Source organism: Lampris incognitus, chromosome 11 (genome assembly GCF_029633865.1).
Source record: "Lampris incognitus isolate fLamInc1 chromosome 11, fLamInc1.hap2, whole genome shotgun sequence".
In the NCBI taxonomy this organism is placed as follows: Eukaryota; Metazoa; Chordata; class Actinopteri; order Lampriformes; family Lampridae; genus Lampris; species Lampris incognitus.
This window is the reverse complement of record NC_079221.1, coordinates 33971144-33983774: the sequence shown is the minus strand read 5'-3', so window position 1 is coordinate 33983774 and position 12631 is coordinate 33971144.

The window sequence follows — 12631 nt, the reverse complement described above, 5'->3', positions numbered from 1 at the left end:
TTTTGCTAATTATGTGGTAAAGTAACAGTAATTGTTGTCATGTTGTCAACATTGGGCTGAGTAATTCTTTATGTTGCATCATGATTAGAAACTGGAATCCATTTTCACTTGCTCCAGCTGCTTTTGTACAATTTCATAGTGTGTGTGTGTGTGTGTGTGTGTGTGTGTGTGTGTGTGTGTGTGTGTGTGGAAGAGAGGGGGGGAGAGAGCAGGAGAGGGAGAAACTTGAAGCACCAATATCTTCCCTCTAAATTACTTTTTCACCCTGTCCGTTGGAAATTGACTCTTTGTCATCAGTCTGTGGACACTGAGGCACACCACGGGCTCAGAGGTCAGCTCACATTCAGCTACATTCATTATGGATTACTTGAAATATGACTGTTTCTGAACACTAAGGACTGAACTGGGTTGGCTAGGTAAAAACGAACAACACACACAACAGCAACAACAACAAAAACGAAAACAAAACAACCCAAAAGCAAATGTGCTGTTTAGTCAAATAACGACCATTTGATTTGTGTAGCTCTAGGTGTGTGTTTATGTACGCAGAGAGGAACTTCATCTCCAGATGAACAAAATGAAAATCAAAAGTCATTAGAATTAAGGACGGGCATTTTAAGCTTTTATAAATAAACCGACTTAATTCAAATGGTGCAGGGATCAAGTAAGGGTGAGGCTTGTCAGAGAAGATGAGGATGTTAAAGGAAATGGAGTCACGTTTGTAGCTCAAATCTTTGAAGCCCTCCCTGCGATGAAAAATGTGTCTGAGAAAAGGGGGAAAAAAAAGGATCCTGGTATTTTCCAAATATGAATGGCAGCACTATCAGTACTGCCTACAAGTTCTGTTAATATCCACTAGAGGGCAATGTTTGATCATGAGTCCACGTGTCAGACCGGAGCTTCAGCTCTTTCACCCGCCTACTCCTCTCATCTATTTTGAGAACCTTATTTACGCATGTCTGATGATCTGACGTGGTTATAGAGATGTCGTTTAAAACAATACGAATTTGCTTTTTTTTTAATCAAAAGACGTTTAGCTGCTGTTGGGTTGCATTACACTGGAATAAAACTTTACAGCAACAGTTTTTAATGAACCTCTTTATTCAGAGCGGTGTGGGTGTATTATGGGGACCTTTCCTCCACTGATTTAGTTTAGTAGGAGGATACTAAATTAAACTTTGTTATATAAAGTCTGTGTAGCCATCACTTTTGTTGGGTTTTTTGTGGTTTTTTTTACACACACACTGAGTCAGCCCTTGACAGGTCTAAGGACAGTAGGCATCAGGGCTACCTACATGAAATGCCCTCCTTTACACTAACAATGGACATTATCACATTGCATCATTATCAAAAGTTACATGCACTCCACATATTTGTGCAGTCTGTCTTACGTAGGAAATATAAACCTTTTTTTCAGCATCCCTGTTGATGTAATAAGTGGTGGTTGGGATCTATTGCTGCAGCAGGTGCCTTATATTGTCTTGTTTGTTTGCTGCCTTTGCATCTTTAACATATGATATATGGGCTTTACAGCTAGCCTGCTCTGTACCGATTCTAGAATAAATGAGATGAGACAAGAAACATTCAATATTATTTATCCCAATGGGTATGACGCAGAATAGCATTATTAATATTACTACTGCTACTACTTTCAGCTGCTCCCGTTAGGGGTCGCCACAGCGGATCATCCATTTCCATTTCTTCCTGTCCTCTGCATCTTCCTCTGTCACGCCAGCCACCTGCATGTCCTCCCTCACCACATCCATAAACCTCCTCTTTGGCCTTCCTCTTTTCCTCCTCCCTGGCAGCTCCATATTCAGCATCCCTCTCCCAATATACCCAGCATCTCTCCCGCACACATGTCCAAGCCATCTGAATCTTCCCTCTCTTGCTTTGTCTCCAAACAGTCCAATGTGAGAGGTCCCTCTAATATAATCATTCCTAATCCTATCCTCCTTCGTCACTTCCAATGAAAATCTTAGCATCTTCAACTCTGCCACCTCCAGCTCCACCTCCTGTCTTTTCATCAGTGCCACTGTCTCCAAACCATATAACATAGCTGGTCTCACTACCATGTTGTAAACCTTCCCTTTAACTCTTGCTGGTACCCTTCCATCACAAATCACTCCTGACACTCTTCTCCACCCACTCCACCCTCCCTGCACTCTATTCTTCGCCTCTCTTCTGCACTCCCTGTTATTTTGGACAGCTGACCCCAAGTATTTCAACTCATATACCAGGGGTGCCCAACTCCAGGCCTTGAGGGCCGCAGTGTCTGTGGGTATGTGTTCCAACCATGCACTACACCACCTGATTTAACTAATTAGCTCACCTCTTGGACCAAGGAGGGAAAGGAATTAGTTAAATCAGGTGGTGTAGTGCATGGTTGCAAGAAATACCTGCAGACACTGCAGCCCTCAAGGCCTGGAGTTGGGCACCTCTGTCATACGCCTTCATCACCTCTACTCCTTGCATCCTCACCATTCCACTGTCCTCCCTCTCATTCGTGCATATGTGTTCCATCTTGCTCTTACTGACTTTCATTCCTCTTCTCTCCAGTGCATACCTCCACCTCTTCAGGCTCTCCTTAACCTGCACCCTACTCTCGCTACAGATCACAATGTCATCCACAAACATCATAGTCCACAGAGACTCCTGCCTGATCTCATCTGTTAACCTGTCCATCACCATTGCAAACAAGAAAGGGCTCAGAGCCGATCCTTGATGTAATCCCACCTCCACCTTGAACCCATCTGTCATTCCAACCGCACACGTCACCATTGTCACACTTCCCTCATACATATCCTACATACTTCTCTGCAACTCCCGACTTCCTCATAAAATACCACACCTCCTTTCTCGGTACCCTGTCATATGCTTTTATCGTGGAAAAGCCGGCACACAGGCATCCTCTCACTTTCCAAGATAGTGTTAAACAAACTAGTTAAAATCTCTACTGCCATCTCTCCTAAACATCTCCATGCCTCCACAGGTATGTCATCTGGACCAACTGCCTTTCCCCTCTTCACCCTCTTCATAGCTGCCCTCACTTCCTCCTTGCTAATCCACTGCACTTTCTGATTCACTATCCCTACATCATCCAACCTTCTCTCTCTCTCATTTTCTTCATTCATCAGCCCCTCAAAGTACTCCTTCCACCTTCTCAGCACACAGTCCTCACTTATCAGCACATTTCCATCTCTATCCTTGATCACCCTAACCTGCTGCACATCCTTCCCAGCTTGGTCCCTCTGTCTAGCCAATCGGTACAAGTCCTTTTCTCCTTCCTTAGTGTCTAACCTGTCATACAACTCACCATACGCCTTTTCCTTTGCCTTTGCCACCTCTCTCTTTGCTTTATGCTGCATCTCCTTGTACTCCTGTCTACTTTCTTCATCTCTCTGACTATCCCCCTTCTTCTTTGCCAACCTCTTCCTCTGTATACTTTGCTGTACTTCCTCATTCCACCACCAAGTCTCCTTGTCTTCTTTCTTCTGTCCTGATGACACACCAAGTACCTTCCTAGCTGTCCCCCTCACTGTTTCTGCAGTGGTTGTCCAGCCATCTGGTAACTCTTCACTACCACCCAGTGCCTGTCTTAACTCCTGCCTGAACTCCACACAAGTCTTCCTTCTTCAACTTCCACCATTTGATCTTCGGCTGTGTCTTCACTCACTTCCTCTTCTTGGTCTCCAAAGTCATCCTACAGACCACCATCCGATGCTGCCTAGCTACGTTCTCCCCTGTCACCACCTTGCAGTCTCCAATCCCTTTCAGATCGTGCCTTCTACATAAGATATAGTCTACCTGTGTGCACTTTCCTCCACTCTTGTACGTCACGCTGTGTTCCTCCCTCTTTTTGAAGTATGTATTCACCACAGCCATTCCATCCTTTACGCTAAATCCATCACCATCTGTCCTTCCACATTTCTCTTCTTGACTCCATACCTACCCATCACCTCCTCATCACTTCTGTTCCCTTCACCAACACACCATTGAAGTCTGCTCCAATCCCCACTCTCTCCTCCTTGGATACCCTCACCACTACATCGTCCAACTCACTTCAGCATTCTTCTTTTTCTTCCATCTCACACCCAACTTGCGGGGCATATGTGCTAATAACATTCATCAATACACCTTCGATTTCAGCTTCATACGCATCACTCTGTCTGACACTCTCTTCACCTCCAGCACACTCTTGACATACTCTTCCTTCAGAATTACCCCTACCCCATTTCGCCTCCCATTCGCACCATGGTAAAAGAGTTTGAACCCATCTCCGATGCTCCTGGCCTTACTCCCCTTCCACCTGGTCTCTTGCATACACGGTATACCTACCTTTCTTCTCTCCATCATATCAGCCAGTTCTCTCCCTTTACCAGTCATAGTGCCAACATTCGAAGTTCCGACTCTCACCTCCACACCCCTACCCTTCCTCCTCTCCTGCTGCCTCTGGATATGCCTTCCCCCAACAGTAGCATAGTTTCCACCGGCACCCTGCTGGTTAACAGTACCGGTGGCGGTTGTTTGTAACCTGGGCCTCGACCGAGCCAGTATGGAAATCTTATTTATGATCCGCATATTTGATTTGGCAAGGATTTTACACCAGATGCCCTTCCTGACGCAGCCCTCCCCATTTATCCAGGCCTGGGACCGGCACTAAGAATGCACTGGCTTGTGCATCCTCAGTGGCTGGGTTAATATTACAATATCATTAATATATCATTACCATCACTGAAGTCAGCAGCGGGACAATCATTGATATACAGTTGGAAAGCCAATTTCTAGCCTTGCATATCCCTCTATTAGTACCTGACTTATCACTGAAGACGCCAATACAGAGGCGGTAGTTTAAACAAGTGGGACATCTACTACAGAGATGTGCATTAGTCACTTTCCAGCAGAGATGTCTGTCTCTTAACTCAACTGGACACGGACATCTGGGTCATGCAGTGCATTAGCCTCTGCAAAGCCTCTGGTCCATCACCTCTCTTCTGGAAGACCAGTGTTGGTGTCACTGGTCACTACTTGTCCTGCTGGTGTTGATTGGAAGTGACAGCCAGATGCCACTCTACGCATAGTAGCTGGAGGTTAAATGTGTCATGGTTGTGTGGTCTGGGACATCAAGGCCTACCTGTTTCCCATCCCCTGGTTGGTGTTTCACCTGTGCCCCATTTGTCTGAGTAACCCTGATTGCTCCGGCTTCACTCACCTGCCCCCCTTTCTCCGATTGGCTGTTCTTTTCCTGCCCTGCCCTGCCCTTCGCACCTGCGCCCAATCTCCCTGATTGGCTCCCATACGTATATATTCCCCCTGTTTGTCCTGGCTCCTTGTCGGATCTCTCACACACACACCTACACACGTATGGACTCTTGGTCGCCGGATGCGGCACGTCCTGTTTCGAGCCTTCTCTGGTGTCTGTAAATTCGTTTTGTTAAAGCCTTGTTCTAGCCCAGTCTGTCTGAGTCGTGCGTTTGGGTCCTCCATTCCTGCCCTCGGCGTGACGGTACGATCCGACCATCCTATGGACCCAGCCGACTCTGCCACCCTAGAAGCCGCGCTCAAGGCGAGCGCCTCACTCAGCATGAGGAACAGCTGAGCTCCATTAGTCACGGCCTCCGGGAGACCGATGCCCTTCAAGCGGAGCTTCAGACCTCGCTGACTAACAGGTGAGTGCACTTGCCGGTCAATTGCAGCAGCTCCTGTTCCAGCTCACCTCGTCGGCTCCGACCTGCTTCTCGGCCAGCAGATTTGCTCAGCTTGCCGTTTACTTGTGAGAATTCTAATGCACAACATGGGTCAAAAATGACCCACATTAATTTCCCATGTTATGTCATGCTGGCTGAGTGTTTCTTTGCTCTATCTTTTGAAATCCATTTATTTTATGATTGAATATTCCAAGTATTCTTGAAATATTTTTTTGATTACCACGGATCATTATTTCCATTTTTCCTTACATACTTTATGAACAAAAATAGTTTATGTATTACTACAAGTTTACACACGGGTAAAAAATGACCCATTCATTCAAGAGTGATTTAAAATTAAATGAATTAATACTATAATAATTTGTTTCAAATAATTACTTTAGCAGTGAGTGGGAACACATACTCATACATTTAATATTTGCAACATGATTTTGTCACACATACCTCAGATAACACGGCTATTGTACCGTACCTACAGTAATGTGACCAAACAAAATAAAACACAACTGATCACATTACTAGAGCACAAACTGCCATCTCAATGTTTACATGCCTCACAAATGACCACTACATGTTTGTGCTCCTTGCACACAGGCCTAGTGCACTGGGAACACCAGCTGCTGGCTTTTCTGTCTTTGGAAACTGGGCAAGTCATGTACCTCTTCCTGTCTGTCCTCCTGTGGCTGGGTGCTGGCTGTGTGTTTTTTTTTTATTTTTAACCCACATCTTCCCATTGCTTCAATAATATGCTTTTGGAGTTTGGGTGTGCCCTCCATGTGCCTCTTCATATGTGGCATGACAAGCTCTTTGCCCGGTTCCTTGATGAATAGCCAGCGTGCATGGTTCACACCACCCGTGTAATCAGGGTGTTGTGCAGTAAAGTTGGTGTTGAGGGGGGCAACATCCAGGATATTGTACCAGAGCACCATGGGCCACCTCCGTGTTCTCCGCTTACATGAGTAGGTGCTAACCATCTGATCCATTGTGTCCACTCCTTTTGTTTTGTTGTAGTTCTGGATCACTTCTGGTTTCTTCTTCTGACTGCTGTCATCCACTGCTTTGTCATCATGCATGGTGCTCAGGAGGACAACCGCCTTTCCCTTCTTCTGCACATGGCTCACCATGGTCATGTTGCCATTGAATCCGAATTCTGAGCTATGAATCTCCCGTGATTTGGATGGCTTCATGATAGGTGGTATGTCCGGCTTGTTCTGGCAAAGAGTCCCAACAATGGTCAGGTTCTTCTCGAGGAGCTTCTCAGCCAGAGGGACACTGGTGAAGAAGTTGTCCATTGTGATGTTGCGACCTATGAAAGGGGGAAAAAGATTGTAAATTTACTCAACATAGAATTCTCTAAATTCTAACACCATAATCTGTTGCATTGCATTTTATTCTATTCTACTATTTTGCTTATAGAGAAATCAAATCAAAAATTAAGATACACATTATGAAAGATTGGAAAAATTATGTAGGCGTTGTGCTAAAACTTCTACATTTCTGTATTGTGCTGTATATTCCACTGCACAATTGTTGGATGACATTCTCTCTCCAAGGTTCCTCTGAACCTCCTCTCCTGGCTGCCTCCCTCCCTGTATAGACGGTTCCATCCATTGCATAAGGTTACCCTTGCATCGCGCATCCAAAACATTTTCATCCCATATTTAGCAGGCTTGCTGGGCATGTATTGCAGGAACTTGCACCTGCCTCGGAGTGGCACAAGCTGCTCATCTACATGACAAAGTCACTGGGGATGAACTGTCTTCTGCAGTTGTCCAGGAAACAGCCCCACACGTACCTAAATGCTGCCATGTCAACTATTATGTACAGTTATCTTTCACAATTGTCAAATATTTTCTTAGGTAACGTTAGAACAATTGTAAAACAAGACTTGCATGTATCAGATGTGCTAAGGGAGTTGTGCTGAGCTGTGAAATGTCGGGCAGGTGAATAGTTGTGCGAGGTTAACATGTTCCGACTTGCAAGCAAACAAATTTCAGTTCCTCACCAAATGCTGTAGTAAATGCATGTCGGTCGTTTCTGACCCATGTGTAAACGTGATATAGAAGTACAAAAGCTGTGCTTGTTCATAAAGTAAGAAAGGAAAAATAAAAATGTGTGCTAAACAAGATATTTACTGAATACTTGGAATAGTAAATGATAAAATACATTTATTTCAAAGATGTATCATAGAAACAGTCAGCCATATAGAAAATGGATATGGGTAATTTTTGACCCATGTTGTGCATTAGAAGGGTAGTGATACAAAAAGGGTTTTTATTCAAAAAGTAAGAAAGGAAAAAATAAAAGGATGTATGATGATCAAAAACAAGTTAATTGAGGAATATCTGGAATACTGAATGATGAAATTCATCTATTGCAAAGATGTAGAACATAAAAACTCAGTCGGGTCACTTTTGACCCATGTTGTGCATCAACGGGTTCAAGCTCCTCGCTGCCATCTGGAAGAGGGACTCTGAGTTTGCACAGGAAACCGCCTGTTTCAGGTAGCAGTATTTTAGTGACCGGGCTCTGATCCTACGAAGCCCGGTATCTCGGCCTCCCGCTTTTCCCCAATATCTTTGTTGCCCAACTCCCATGAGTCTGAGCGGCCCAGAACCACGCTGCGGAGTCCCTTCATTTCCCTTTGCACTTACTTGGCAAGGCATACCTAAAGAGCTATGGAAACAATTTTACATTTACCTGACAACTTGAGAAATTTCGGCCAGAGCCACCCCCTCTAATTTTAGGCCTGCAATCACATCTAACAATGAAATGGTACACATTTCCTAAATCCTTGGAGTGCTGTGACTGTGAGTATTCCAGTTTTTGTCTTTTGTGTCTCTGATGTTCCCTGATACCACAGGGCTTAAATAAAGTGTATAGTTTAGGTGAAAAATTTGTATTTTTGATGGTTTGAAGAGCTCTAGTGACCTATGTTTGTCAGAGAGCTTCAACATGGGCTTGAATGAAAGCTTAGAAAGCACCCTTTAAAATGATACCAAACGCAATATTATAAAACATTGAAAAGTGTCTTGACCATGAGCCTACACCAGCATATGCACCTGCAGCAAAAATGCTGTTTACTTTCAGGGGTGGTTTACTTCATGAGGCGATGACCGCTAAAAAGCTACCAGTCTGAGAGGTCTATCATATCAAAACATAAACTAGGGATGTAGAGGTATAAAAAAATCACAACTAGAATTTGCCCACCCAGATGGTACCGGTATGTCTTGTTTTGGGTCTTGGCCCATGGAGTAATAGCCTGGCACGGCGGCTACAAGTTCTCTCTCTCACACACACTCATGCAGCAGCATCAATAATCAAGAGGTACACTGGCACCAACATGCTCGGTAAGGTTAAAAATGACACGTGTACATAGCCTGGTATGGTAGCCACACAGCAGACGCAGCATAAAATCTTATATATCCAAAAAAAAAAACTATTGTGGTGTATTGATAAATGTTCTATCATTCACTGTTGTTACGGAACTACTTGTTGACCGGATGTAACCCCGCCCAGAAAGGATATAAATATTAGGTGCAAAAGCGCCAAAACCCAGAACTGCGCTCTCCAATGCCTTGACAGTCAGGTGGATATGTACAGTCGAGAGATATGAATGTAACCGGTTATTTTCTTGCCCGGTGTGGGATTCGATACGGATGTACTGCACCACAAGGCGACATCACTAACCGCTCGGCTAAAGGGTCAGACTCGTTAGCTAGGGACTAATGTGTCTTATTAGTAGTTTACATGAATAAAAGCTCCATTACTTCACGTCATCTCCGGGTACTTTGTCCATAAGAACACAACACTGGCGACGTAGTCAATGGGCCAGAGCCCAAAATTTCCTATTTCGGTACACTCAAGGTGGCAAAACTTATAATTTTTGAAAGGATCCATGTCTGTAGATGATATTTTGGTATGATAACCATTCCTGAGTGGCAGCTGTATCACAGTTATCAGCTCATGAAGTTAACCACCCGCTAAACTAAATTGCATTTTAGACGCTGGTGCATATCCTGGTTTAGCCTCATGGTCAGGACATTCTTCAATGTTCTATAATATTGTCTTTGGTATCGTTTTAAAGGGGACCTTCTTAGCTTTCATTCAAGCCCTGTTGTGGATATTTCTCACAAATATAGAGGTCACTTGAGCTCTTCAACCCGTCAATAACACACATCTTTCTGCAATGTTCGCCTAAACTATATACTTTCTTTTAGCCCTGTGGCATCTAGGAATATCAGGGACACAAAACACAAAAACTGGAATACTCACAGGACTGTAAAGATTCAGGAAATGTATAATATACCCATACTATTTCATTGTGTGAGGTGATTGTGAACCTTAAATTAGAAGGGCATTATTACTAAGAAACTAACTAGACCAAAGCCAGTTAGTCCATGGGTCAGACCAGATATCGATATCACCCAAGGTGACACAACTTCACTGGTGCCATTTTATTTGGTACACTAACAGAAGTAAAATAATACATGATAACCTTTCCAAATGAGCAGCTATTTCATTTTTCTTTCAGGAAACCTGTTTCTGTGCCTCTCACGATTGTGTATTTGCCCAGATTTTTACAAATGTAGCATTTCAACACCCCTGGTACTGATTAGCCTAGCTTAAACTCTGGGACAGTTCTTAGTTGGCCAACAACCAAGGATAACCAGTACTGTGTACTTCCATTCATTGTGCTAAGCTAGGCTAACGTGCAGCCAGATAGCTTTCTACTAAACACATATAGAGGAAACTGGTATCTATCTTCTTGTCTCACTCTGGAGAAGATTGTAAGCTAATTTCCCATAATGTTAGCATGTTCTTTTAATGTATATGTTAATATGATTAGTTAAAGTGGCTACGAGGAACTTTCATCTTGTGTTGATTTTAGCGGCCTCATGTGGACAATACAGCTGTTGCATAGCAACTAGGTAATGTATCTATTTGTGGCTATGTAAGATAAATAATGGTAATATGACGCTGGTGAAGCAAAGTAAACTTTGTTTTAGTAGTGTTCATACACCTAAGTTACATGTACTTGTTTGTATGTGGCAGGTGAAAACTGACTGAATATGGCCACTGGTGAACAAGCAAGTTTTTACCCAATACCAAAGCGCCCACGGGTGGAGTGCATTATCCACTGTTCTGATGATACAGATAAGCTGGTTTCACTACAAAGTGTCGACTCATGGAGAACTCTGCTTAGGGCAGCTCAGATACGAAATCATGCACCAGTTTTGAAACTGGCAAAAGACATTCCTGAGGGACAGATTCCAGCAATCTACTACCACAGAAAGTGTCGCAGTATCTTCACTATGAAGCAAATTCTTGATGGCCTCCTTGCAAAAGAAAAGAAAAGTTGTGTCTCTGCTGAAGAGAAACAATCTAAGAGAGTAGCTCGACATGCTCCAAGTACATCTAGGACTTATGATGCGGAGTGCATATTTTGTCAGAAAAACAGCAAATATTCCAAGAGACAGAATACGAGAGAAGTACTGGTGCAGTGTCGAACTGCGAGCTGATGCAAAGATCAGGAGTGCAGCCACAAAGAAAAGGGACAGCAGAATCCTTGCCATTGTGAGTAGAGACCTTGTAGCAGCTGAAGGGCACTACCACAGGTCATGCTATAGACTTTACACCAAAGAAGAGGTTTCCAAAGGAGAGGTTGCCAGCAATGAAGATGATGATGCTGCAGCCCAGTATGAAGCTGCTGTGAATAAGGCATACAATGAGGATGGAGCTTTTTGGCAATCCTCAAGTGATGACAATGACTGATCTCTCTTCTAGACTGGTAGCTTCAATGAACTCCCAAGGCATTGCCCAAGTCAAGGAATCAACCAAGAAGCACATAAGGCGAAACCTGGAGAGTGAGTTTGCTGGAGCCTTGCAGATATTCCCTGATGAGAAAGGAAAATTCCTCCTCTATCCCGATAACTTGTCCATGAGGGAACTTGCCAAAGAAAATCAGTCTCTCAAAAGGGAGCTGCAGACCCTGAAAAGTGTCAGTGCACAAGGTGTTATAGCCAAAGCAGCCATCAAATTGAGAGCAGACATTAAAAGTCAAGATGTTCCTCAAACCTGGCCGCCTGAAGTCAAACCAGAAGCAGAATGTCCTACCATTCCAGAGTCGCTCATTATCTTCCTGTACTCTCTACTCACAGGCTCAAATGATCCTGATCATGCATCCCAGAGAGTGCAGTGCCTTCTGCAGTCATTTTGCCATGACATAGTATATGCAGTGACATGTGGAAATACCAAGCCTTCCAAGCACATTGTTCTGCCATTCAGTGTCAAATCGTTGACAGGAAATGTAGAGTTGATAAACATCCTGGTCACAGTGTGTCCTGTTCACAGATGGAAGAGATCAACACTGCCCTGTGTCTCCAGAAACTCTCATCATCAGGGAGTGGCATTGCCCTTCCAGCTAACATCCATCCTGGCATATTCACAACTTTAGCCTTGGACAATATCGACCGTCTTGAAGAAACTGTCAGTGGTGAGGGAACATCTCACAGAGTCAATGGGATTGCTGTGCAAGCAAAGCCAGTCAACCCACTTCCTGTCCAACCCATGCCCACTGTTCCCAAAACAAAGAAGAGAAGCATTGATGGACCCCCACCAATGTTACCAACTTACAATGCTGGACAACGGGTAGGGCCACCACAAAGCAAAAAGTCAGATGCCGATACTGCAGCCAAAACTAAGCTTGCCAGAGAGAAAAACCTTCTTTGGGTCCTAGCACGCATGTCACAACAAGAAGAACAGTCAGTCAGCAGCTGGACAGGCTTCAGCATCCTGACTCGAGGAGAGATGACGGTCATCCCCGACAATATAGGCTATCTGCCTACCATCAATGCTCCAGCGACACAAATGTCTACTGTCAACGAGGTGCTTAACCAGTCACTGAGCATCCTGCAGTGCTT